Source organism: Bos indicus x Bos taurus, chromosome 1, assembly GCF_003369695.1.
Source record: "Bos indicus x Bos taurus breed Angus x Brahman F1 hybrid chromosome 1, Bos_hybrid_MaternalHap_v2.0, whole genome shotgun sequence".
NCBI classification, from domain to species: domain Eukaryota; kingdom Metazoa; phylum Chordata; class Mammalia; order Artiodactyla; family Bovidae; genus Bos; species Bos indicus x Bos taurus.
In genome coordinates, this window is record NC_040076.1 from 93,375,793 (window position 1) to 93,388,206 (window position 12,414).

The 12,414-nt window shown below is 37.1% G+C and overlaps 1 protein-coding gene across 13 annotated transcripts in view; it reads right to left on the reverse strand.

Moving 5' to 3' along the window:
• NLGN1 (neuroligin 1) overlaps positions 1–12,414 on the reverse strand; it is a 955,405-nt gene that overhangs the window by 760,738 nt on the left and 182,253 nt on the right. For 7 of the 13 annotated variants that reach the window (XM_027540783.1, XM_027540755.1, XM_027540745.1 and 4 more), the window contains exon 1: positions 10,126–10,795. The exons of 5 other annotated variants lie outside the window; for them this stretch is intronic. The gene's annotated coding sequence lies outside the window, so the exon portion shown is untranslated. Of the gene's footprint in view, positions 1–8,666; positions 8,815–10,125; positions 10,796–12,414 lie in introns of those variants that run through there. One more of the 13 variants, XM_027540696.1, reaches the window with a different exon arrangement.

Consider the following 12,414-nt stretch of genomic DNA (forward strand, 5'->3'; position numbering starts at 1 on the left):
TGTATACATATATACATAAATATACTATGCTTAGTTGCTCAGTCATGTCTGACTCTTTGCAACCCCATGGACTATAGACCACTAGACTCCTCTGTCCATGGGGATTCTCCAGGCAAGAATACTAGTGTGGGTTGCCATTTCCTCCTTCAGGGGATCTTCCAAACCCAGGGATTGAATCCAAGTCTTCAGCATCACAGGCAGATTCTTCACTGTCTGAGCCACCAGGGAAGCCATAAATATATATTTCATAATTTTTATGATTTTGTTATCAAAAACAGAGTAGTATATGACCACAAACATGTGGAAACCATTACCTCAGTAAATGAACTGGTGGGGAAGAAACCAGAAACAGTTTTATTTTCATATTTTATACATCAGTTTGAAGTATAGTTAAATATATCTAAATTTATGTGAAAATGACATCAAAACCAGCTAATATTAGAGATCACAGCTACTTGCCAAGCTGTCTCAAGCACTTTACATTAGTCCTCACAACAAACTTATAATCCAATTATTCTTATTTGAAAGGAGGAAAATGAGACTTTATATGGCAAGATAACTTTCTCAAGACCACAGAGCTTAAAAAAAGAGAGAGAGAGAGACAGAGACAAGACTCCCTACCTCTTAAAGAATATGCCCTGTGTAGGATACATGACATTTTGCTCCTGAATGAGACTAACTCAATAAAGTCGCGTGCTCAGTTTGAGAGATTTTAGAAAGAAAAACACAGGACACCAACAGGAGGGAAATATGAGGTTAACAGGCATAATTTGGAGCAGATGGCATGAAAGTTTTCCCAGCAATGTTCCATCACATGAGGCAAAGAGTAAATGACAGAAGTTAGGACTGAGGATAAACAAGGTAAGAATGATGGAATTTCAAGGAGCAAAGGTTATAAGAATTGGTCGTTTTAGTATTTAACAGATTAACTAAATCTAGGGAAGAAAGCAAGCAGTACCAGAAGGGCACAAGGAGAAAACAGACAGGATTAGAACCAAAAGTCACATAGATGGGAATATCAAAGTTCAAGAGTAGTCATGTGGAAGTTCAAGTGCTATCATAGCCCATGTTGTGGCCATACCAACATATAGCTATGGAGAACAAATGTCCTGACAAGTATATTCTGCAATGATCATCAATTAATTAATAACTTCATCAATGCCAGCACCAACTACCACGAGTAAGAATTATCATCTCTGTGGAACAGATAATTAAACTGAAAATCAGAAACACAAAGCCTCTGAAACATTTTTCAATTAAAAAAAAAAAGAACACAGTTTTATGAATGTAGGGAGTTTCAACAAATAGAAAGAGATAAGGCAGAAGAATTTAAAGGGTTTAAAGATAAACCCTGCCTCCTCCTCAATTTTGCCCAGAGCCCCCTTCCAGGAGGAAGGGCAGGCAGGTATCTGCGGGTTCTCAGTTTACAGCCCACTCTCCCTTCCCGTCACAGAACATGTAAGCAGGGTTCTACTTGTTCTCTCTCTCCTTGGGCTACTTCCACTCTGAATGAACTTCTCCAATGATGTAAGCCAACAGTAGAGAAAATAGAATGGTAGGAGAAAAGGCAAACTAAAATTTGACAGTAATAAGAGAAAAAAATTTACCAACAAAATATTTTAAAGAATAGCCAGGAAAAATTGTAAGTATATTTCAGATATTATACCCGGTAACAGGAGGAGAAGGGAACGACAAAGGATGAGATGGCTGGATGGCATCACCGACTCGATGGACATGAGTCTGAGTGAACTCTGAGAGTTGGTGATGGACAGGAAGGCCTGAAGTGCTGCGATTCATGGGGTCACAAAGAGTCGGACACGACTGAGCGACTGGACTGAACTGAACTGAACTGAACAAACTATCTTAGTGAAAATACAATTCTAATAAAAACAAACAAACAAAGAACATCACTGAGAGTCCTGGTCAGTGAATTCAATCCAACTTGTTTACCAAGATTCTTCCTTCCTGGGGAATACTCTTCCCATTAGATTTTGCCTGGAAAGACTCCAGCCAGGATCCCTCAAGGCCATTTGAACTAACAAGATTCAAATGTCAGTTCAGATCCTCCCAGCCACAAAAACACTCCCTCTCTGCAACTCTCAAAGCATTTGTTGCCTTTTTCCTTCGGGAACCTTTAGTACTTTTCACCACAGTAATTTGTAAACTCAGATTCCCTATTCATCCTTATTACATCATTTAGTGCCAAGCACTGGGAAGACCCACAAGAAGGAGATAGTCATGGTGCTGACACTCACAGAGACTAAAGTTCAACAGGGAAGACAAACTTTATGTAAATCCATCACACCATTTAGTTATAAATGCTTTGCAAAGGATAATTCTTGGAGGGGAGAGTTAATGAGTCTTGAGTAAAAAGGATGACTGTCCTGAAGAAGTAATCTGTAAACTGGGTTCTGACAGATGAGTGGAAGTTGACAGGGGACAAATCCTGTCAGAGGCAAGAGAAGACCCAAACACTGTGAAGCCTGGGCCTCTCTGTGAACAAAGAGTTAAGTGTGACTTCAGAGAAGGGTGAGGCATCAAGCCAAAAAATCGGGATGTGAGATCTTACCCCAAGTATGATGAGAATAATTATAGTCACAAAAATAACAATCAGGTTAGCCTTAATATTTGAGAAGAGAGGCTATGGCTTTTGAACAGTTGATTTGAAAGCAACCATCCCCAGAACAATTAATTACATTGTAAGTCATTAGAAAATATCTCTTGAATGACTAACCCATTCATTCTATATATTATTTTTCTTTCATTAACCCTACCCTCAGATTTTATTTATTCAACTGTGATACATGACCGCTGTGAAGGCATTATCTTAATTACACTTGGCAGCAAAAGGAGATATAACAGAAAAGAGGTGAAGATAAATAGAAGGACAATGAAAATTCCCCATCATGCAGAGGTGTGGAGGCATGTTCTTATAGACTGGTGACTAATTTTGTTACCATTTGGGAAAAAAGTGAGATCTGAAGATGCCATAACAGCTTTCTGACAGCAGAAAGAAAAAGAGATCAAAGTGATAGCATTTCCTTCTGCATTCTACAACTGAATATTTCTACTAAGACCATCATTACAACAAATGGCTAAACGTTAGTGAGTTTCTCCTTTATTTTATTTTGGGGATCAAGCGAAACAATCCATTTAACATTTGACTATATAAAATAAGTTTTATTTCTGTTTACTCTGAACCTACTCTCAGAATCTCTACATATTAATTGCTGTTTTAAAATCTACAGAAGAGGGTTAACTTTCAAAGGTGGAAGGACATTAAAAGGATTTGAAGGACAGCAACTGTAAAACAGAATGTTTAAAAATAAAAGCACAGGCAACTGTTTTAATGCATACGTCAAATACCACAGGACACATATTTAAAACCAATTGCTGATGCTGTGACTCTCCTAGAAGAAAATGAATAATCACTCAAGAGCTCAGGAGAGACAGCCAGGTCGAGTAGATTACTTCCCTTGATATTACACTGAAGCTTTTGTCTGAAAAGGGCTACTTTGGGGCTGCAAGTCATTGTGTCCAGAAGCATGCCTGCCAGGATCTTAAGTATGCCTTAGGTAACTTAAGTATGCCTGCCAGTGTCTTTATAGTGAAGACAGTACAACCTAAGAGCAGTGCTACCTTCTCAAGTCACTGTTGAAGTCTATTCTTGTTTATGGTGCATTGTGCCTGGGAAGAGCGGAGAACTGCCACTCCTGGTGCCCTGCTTAACTGAAGTCCTCTTTAAAAATCCTGTGCTGCAGACAATGGCTACAACGTTGGCAGAGGCAGTGCTAAGTTTCTCAGTGTGGCCCTGTGCCAGGGTGAGTCAATCTTGACCCCTTGCAGGATGATTAGCAGAGAAGGGGTAGTTAAACATTTATCCCCATTCAGTCCTAGGTTTCTGCAGGAATTGGCAAATACTATAGTTACTATTGTTTAGCGAGTAACTGTCTGCTAGGAACTGGACTGAGACCACCAACTCCTTTCATGTAAGGTACCAGACAACAGTAAGGGTTCTGTCACTCCTGATTTGGCTTAGAGCTCAAGCTTTGCCCCAAAGTGACAGACGATTATACTTGCAATCTTCTTCAGATATTCACATCTTTTATTTCCTTTCATATTACAGTTCTATTAGTACTAACAATAACAAAATTCAAAGCAATACTCTATCCATGTGCCATTTGTGTAACGAAACATCAATGAATACACAAGAATTTAATATACACATAAGTTTAAGTGAATTCACCATTTAAATAAAGTTGAACAATAGGAAACTTGTAACTATAAATTTTTTAAAAACTGAAAAAAGAATTAATGACCAAAATGCCAAACATGATTATATTTTAGGTCTTACTGTCCATGTTTTAAGTGTTTGCATTAGTGCTTCCAAAGTTCCTCGAGATATCACATTTTCTACACAGCAGAAATAACTTTAATATTCATTTTGCTAAATTATAACCTCGAATAATCCTATTATACTTGTGAGTCCTGATAAAATAATTTATCACAATAAATAAACTACATAAAAATTTCACTAAAAAGTTTCAATTCTTATTTGTCTTTAATTAAAATTCAATCTTTTCAGTATATTTCTACTTTTGGAATTTGCACATAGTTTTAAAATATATATCAATTAAAAGTAACAACTGACTTAGGTTTGGAAAAATTAAAAGCAAAAATGAAGAGATCAGGTATTAAGCAAGAGGTTACATATTTAGTTGTTAATATGCAAGACTAGGATGAGATTTTTTTAATCATTCAGCAATATTTGTCAGTTGCTAGTAATATGTTAGGCACTATTCTGGGTGTTGGGAGGAAACACATAGCTTTGAAAAGCCAGACAATACCCCCTGCCATTATAGAGGTTATATAAGCTATACCACTGTATTATTGCAGCATGTAAAATGTATTACTCATATATTAAATAATTCCTCAGGTTTATTACTAAAGACCACAGCTTTAAATAACAGAAACTTTTGGCAACAATCTCATTGCAACATATGCATTAGAATACTGGGCACAGTTAAAGAGGTAAAGACACTAAGTGACTTTATTTTTTTACCTATAAGAAAAAGGATAGATAACAATGTCACATGTGTGTAAAGTTTTGGACAGCTAAGTAATATAGATTTAAATTAAAAATGACAGATGCACTGACTTGAAACTTGAAACATAATGGTTACTGAAGTGAACCTTTACTCCTTGTAGCCTTATGGTCAACTATTAGATGGCTGAGTATGATTTTTCAGGTCTTAATATTGACAACTGTTTGTCAGTGTGATATGTGGTAATCACTGTTTTTCTGGTTAGTTGTGTCATAAGGGGAATGGTGGACCTATGGGAAAAACTTATACCAACAATAATTCCAAGTTAGTTTTTATCAAGTCAGTATTCATTGATTTAATGAGTGACCATGTTAAATTTCCAAGCGTGGAGTATTCCATATGAAAGTATGCACCATAACTATCTAAAAAAAGACAAGAACATTTTCAATTCACTTTGAAGTGTTACAACTAACCTCTTTTTTTCCTCAAAGACTCAATATTCACTGGGTATTTCAAAGAGGAAACACCCACTGTTACACATAGGTGATGCCAAAGGTGTGTATTAGAATAAGTTAGCCTATCAAACAGATGTTGCCAAAAAGACAGTTGTTGAAGAGCATGTATAAGACCTTCATGCTATTGCCTGACTGCTTCCCTCTTTCAAGAAGTATACATTAAATACAGACGAAATTCTAAGGAAATGTTTGCCCAGTATTCTGTCTCCTCTCCAACTTCTGCCCAGATGTAAAATGCCACCACCAAATAAATAAATGGGCAAACATACACAATTTCTAAAATTTATTTCTAAATGCCCCAAATCAAGCAGAACCATAGGTGCAGGTAAATTGATACATGAGCAGTCCTCTTACTGAAACACCACCTACTGCACACCCAAAGGGACGGCATGGATTCTGACTGGTAGATTAGGTAGGCATGTACGGTATTAGGAAAACTGACCACAGAAAAGTGAAAGGCTACTGTGTGGCTACTGAAAGGCTACTGTGTCTGAAGGGAACTGGTACAGAACATGCCTGGATACAGTTAACATATTAAACCAAAACTGTTATAGAAAAGTGAAAACTCTGAAATAGTGTATATTCTTTGATTTCATAAGGCAGAGCCAAGTGCATCAACTTAAAGGCAGGTCCTAAGATGTCAACTGCGTTTAGTAGGTCTAGTTTCAACCCGGAACTTTCTTTCTTGTCATGTATCCCTGTGGTTTTTGATTTTACATCTGCAGTAATAACTTAAGTTGCATTTGTTCCAAAATGAATTTCATGCTTAACTTGTTTTTCTTAATTAAACTTTCTTTAGCAGTCCCTAATATGTGTATTATTAAAACTCATTAGTCCTACTCACGCTTGCTTGTCAGTTTTTGGCTACACATTCATATATTGAAGTGTTCGGCTGCTATATATAGGAAGAAAATTAAATAATAAATATGGGGATTGAACGTTTTATGAGTGTCAAGATGAAAGAGTGCCTGCAAGGCCCATAAGGTTTCACACAAAAGAGGCATTACTGCTAAAGCTAACATGCTGACACATCTCTCATCTATAAAGTCTGCAGTAATGGCAGCAGTAAAGCGTTTTGCCATTGACTAGAATTTCTCTTACATGCAACGGAAACAGGCACAGAACAGATTATATTGACTGTTATAAAAAGAATTCATATAAAATCCTCCAAAAGTTTAACGTCTGATAATTTCAAATGCCTGGAGTGATTTATTAGTTTTCCTTAACTTCAGTTAAGCTTAGAGTTGACAGTCTCTCTCTCTTTCACACGTTTGCTACCATATAGGTGTTTTTTGTTGGGGCGGGGGACAGAAATAATTCATATCCTTCTATAGTAAGAGAGTGACAGTTGACATTATCAATGTGATGTCATTAATAACAAAGGAAAAGTAATCAAACCTGTTAGTATTAAGAAATTCTTCTTAGGAACAGTTGAGAATGTTGCTATCCCACAAGATTAAGAGGTTACCTACTTCAAAATGTTTTAAATTATCTTTCAAAAGGCATTTAAAAGGACACCCTAGATTTATCATGAGTCTTCTATATGTTAATTTTTCAAAGATTTTCTGGGCTTTGCAAATTTGAAATATTAAAAACTGAAGTTTTAAACTAACTCTAAGTTTTAAGTTTTGTTTTAGCATTTCTTGACAAAGCAAAAGAAACAGAAGATTTGCATTTTGAGATGCCATGTGTTAAATTCCAACAAATCATTAAAATAGGATTGCCCTTTTCATTTTGCTTTCAATTAAGAGTGGAGCAATTTCCTTTAAAAAAAAAATCGATTGGTGTAGAATAACATTTAACTATTTAAATATCTCAAAATCATGAAACAAATCTGTAGCAAATGTATTCGCACCCCCTGAATGTTAGGCCAGCTAGAACACATGGAAGGGTTCTAGGGATAGGTGCAGCAAAGCTCCAGTGAAGCAACGTGAGTTATTCATGGTGATAAGCCTTGGGGAATCCAAAGCTATTTCTCATCACACACATTAGAAACCATGCTTGTCATCTTCAGGGCTAATTGAGAGTTTCTGCTTCTTTATCCCAAACTACCACATTTTGTGTATTCTGTAGCAAAATTGGGACAAATGATCATAGGCCACCATGTTCTTTTTAACAGTCATGACCAAAAAAAAAATGTTATTTGAATAAAGTAGAGCAAATGTAACTAAGTGAACTCTTGAGGTTTTTTAATAGTTCTCAAAATAATTCACTCTATTAATAGAGAACATTTATCTAACTGGGTAAGTTGCTCTTCGTTTACTGGTTATTTGGGGGTATATTATTATTAACTTTCCAAAGTGGATCTACCACCTACAAAGTTTACCAAAGTTTTATATTAGGAACTGCTTGTAGAAACCACAGAGTGGGTTAAAGTTTTCACCTTTCATTTTCACTGCCAAAAGAAAATGGAACAAGGGGCCACAAAGTATTGATTATTCTCGCCAGAGGAAAACACTGTTCAGTCATGACAAAGGCACTTTAAGCTAACTCTGCTGGCTTTCGCACCATTGCGCAATCCATTACCACTGGGTCCGTGGTTGTGAAAGATGTAAATTAACTTTTACAAGGACTTCCTTTTTCATGTATCATACTCTCCATCTACTTTTATAGTATCAACATTATATTCTCTACTAGCCTATAAAGAGGGATTCTAATCCATCTCACATTTGCCTTCATGATATATTTACTATTATATTTTGTTATTTGTTAGCTGTCTGTTTTAACTTAAATTTTTAAAAAGATGTTAATATTAGTGGACAGTGTAGCTATGATCAGTGGCTAGAATGTACTAAAACACAGAATATCCATTCTTCCAGCTCATGCTGCACTTAAACCACATGACTTAGTGTTTAAAAAAAACAAAAAAAAAAGGCAAACCCAGCCTCTGAGATACCTTCTTAAAACTAACACGCCTGCAGGATTTCTTGCTATCTTTTTAATCTCTAAAAAAACTCAAAGTCTGCAGTAATAAGTAGTAACTTTTCCACTGTAGAATCCTTGGGAGACAAGAGTTTCATTTTTTGCTATTTAATCTTAAAAAGGAAAAAGGAATGGCATTGATCTTGCTTCAGAATTTAGCCTTAAGAAACACACATATACATACAAATCCAAGAAGAAAGTTTGGTGAGGCTCCTCTTTTAATACCAGAATGTCTGATGTATCTGGAATTCTTGAAGTACTTGGATGATGAGTGCTTTAGATGACATTGAAGAGTTGCCTTTCAGTGAGTTCACGATGAAGAGGTTTTAATGCTAAAACAATAAAGGTATATGGTATCTACATATATTTCATAGTCTATAAACAGAGACCCCTGCAAAAATATTTGATGCTCTTCTTTAAAATAATAACATGTAGAAAATACATTATTTTATGTTTTAACAATTATCTATTTCCAGTGTAGTCTAGTGCAGCTGAATGAGGTTTAAAATTTAACGAAATGGCCTTAAACAGGAAAAGCCAACTAACATTCTGAAGGTATAAGGAGCCTATGAAGGCAGGGGAGTGCCTTAACTTATTTAACATATCTATATACATATTTTAAATCCGTTCTCTCTACGTAATTGTTCTGAATCTATGCGGACTCCAAAATTGGTTCAGAATTATATGCTTTTCTGGATTCCAAAGCAACTTTTAGTTTCCTTAGTCAATTAATATTCACTCATTGGAGTGATTATTTTTAATTACATCTACTGAAATTTATTTCCCTTCCGTAAATAAAGATGAGCTTTTGTTGAGAGCAATGAAATAATATTTTAAAAGAAAAAAAAAAGCTCTTAATTCAGCAGCAAGAAAACGTCTGGAAACGCGCGCGCAACCGCTCAGTAGGAAAGAAAAGCCAGTAAGTGGCGAGGCAGCCAGGGTAGGCATGCATTGGAAATACAGCCGGCTGCCTGGCGCACTTGCCAGCCTGGGCCCTCGGCAGAAAGGCTGCAACGCCTTCCTGGACTGGTCCAACTCGAAGAAAAGTTACCTCGGACTGTATTATGCAAAGTCGTACAAGTGAATTACAAGACAACACGTGTGGCCGGTCACCCACTCTTACAGTATCTATCCGATGCAGTGAACCTGTAACCCTTTAGTGTTCGGCGGGGAGGAGGGAGAGGCGGGAAGGGGAAGGGAGAAAGAGACAATACGAAAACGGCCAATCCCCCCTGCAAAATTCCCCTAGAAGCCAAGACAGCTGCCAAAACAACGGCAGAGATAGCAGAGATTTCTACTTGGGCTTTCCCCCTCCACATGCAGGTTTTTCCAATGCATCGCTGCCTCCTCTCTTTAAAGTATCAGTAGGAGAAAGCACTAGATCCAAGAGGGATCTCTCAACTGAGAGATTTTCAACGCAAAGTTCAGAGGTTGGAGGATTGCTCGGCTTTCCCACTGATGCCACAAAACACGGTTTTTAAGCTCGATCTAGGTAGCTCCCTAGAGATCTACCGGAGATGTGCGAGGTGGTTCACATCCCCCCACTTCACTCCCCATTTCAGAAGCACCGCGTCCGCAGCACCTTCCGCGCAGCGGCACACAGACCCAGGCAGCCCCCTCCCAATAAAAGACCCCAAACTTACCCTCAATAAGATAAATCCACAGAGGGAGCCCCCTCATCTTTGCCCAGTCCCCTTCCAATAATTCAAGGAGACAGTTTCTACAACACTTCGCCGTCAAATTCAAGCTGAATTGCTCCAAGTATTTACCAGTTCCTAGACGCTTATTCTGGAATCTTGAGCATTCGGTAATTCTTGTTTGACAATTCAAGATGCTTCCTTTATTTGTTTTTTTTCTTCTCTAAGCAGCCGCAACCCGTTTTGCGCCCCCCCCCCCCCACCATTCCTTTTTTTTTTTTTTTTTTTTATTCACCCACGGACACTTCCAAAACGTGTCGATTGATCCTTTTTTCTCTCCAGCTGCAACCACGATCCAGAATCCTTAGGACCCGAAGCCACCTCCATGTAAATCCGAGCATCAGGCAAGAAATACAAATGATCAAACAACGTTACTTCTTTCAGCTGCAATCAGATAATCCTACTAATCCAATAGATTTATCTCGATTGGAAATTGACCTCAAAAATGAATCCCTGGTGCTGATGTCCAGTAGAGCGATTTCGTAGCCCTGTTCGGATGACCAAAAGAACTGTGGATTCTTTCTTTCTAAAATGTTTTTGGATTCTGGGTGCACAGCTAGCAAAAAAATGCCGAGGACCCTGGTTTTCCCCTAATATAGGTTTCCACTCCAAATGAGTGCAGGATGAAAAATGGTACAAAGATACCCCTAGTGGCTTAAGGTGATATTGCAGGGATCTCATTTTCTTTTTTTCTTTTTTTTGAAATCCCTGCTCTTCACCTTCCCCCCTCCCCCCCCCCTCCCCCGCGACCCCATATAGATAACTGGCTGCTGTGGTAGTGAAACAAGAAGGCTGACCGTAGATTACCATGAATAGTATGTGACTACTTGAAAAAAATCGTTTGATCTTTCTTCTTTGTTTTACTTTAAAGACTGAATCTGTGCTTCTGTCTCCTCAGTATTCCATCTTTTTCCTACAGAATTTTTCCCAGTGGGATAGAGTAGCTAAAAGGCCAATTTGGGGCAGCCAGTGATTTCAAAGCAAATGTATTTGCTTCATGAATAACTACAGATATCAAAAGAAGCCTCAGTGTGCCTGAGATATGCTGGGTTTTTTGTGGGGGAACCTAAGGAGCATATACATATATTTGTATATATGTATACATATACTCACACATATATATGTATATACATGCATTTATGGCAGGTTTTAGAGGAAAAAAAAAAAACAATGCAATGAATTTCAGGATTCCATTTGGTAAGCAATCTCCCTTAAACTTTACTGTGCCTACCAATAACCTAGCAATCTTTTCAAAATGAGGATTCTGATCTAATAGGAACAGGCAACGGATGAAATTTGCCTTCACAGCAAGTCTTCTGACCACACTCTGATTTATCAAGGGCCCAGTAAACTCAGGATGCTTGATTCACCTTCCTGCTGGTGGGTGTAGTAGCTGCAAGGACTCCAAGATTTTCTTTCCTAATTGACTAAATAATTAAACCTTTTTTAGTGTAAGAGCTACTAAGGAGTCAAGAGATCTTACTTCTACCACTGGTTTTGTTATTAATTGGCTATGTGACTTTGAGCAGTCACTTTTGACCCAGGGTTAATTTATCTATTAAAAATCAAAGAGTAAACTCAAATAAATTAACAGGTATACTTGTTCCTGGATGGAAGACTTGACTGTAATTTAATCTATAAAATTAAAGTAATTATTATTGAAAGCTCATGTAGTCTTTCATAGAACTTGAAAAGTTAATTCTACAGTTTGTTTGCAAGAGGGAAGGGTCAAAATTTGTCAACACAATTTTGAAGAACAAGGTGTGGGGAATTTCTGTATTGACTATTAACATTTAATATACAATGGCAGTAACTGAAGAATTGTAACTTTGGTTCGGAGATAGAAGTTAGTCCAAGAAAATAGAATACAGGACTTAGTAATATATCCCCACATTTATGGAAACTTGATAAATATCAGGTGGCATTATGGGCAGTACAGAAAGATGAATTATTCAGACAGTAAATTAGGCATATGAAAAAAAATATATGTTCATCACAAAAGTCAAAGCATAGATTGAGAGGATATATTTGCTATGCAATGTTTGGTTACATAATCAAAGAAGGATTAGTATCCAAGTACCTAAAGAATTCTCATAAATCTATAAAGACAAAAATGTTATTTAAAAAATGACCCAACAAATGAATAATTGACAGAAGAGGATTCTCAATGTTCAATAAACATCTGAAAAAGGTATTGAATTTCCCTAGTTACTACAGAAATGCCAGTTAAAATGA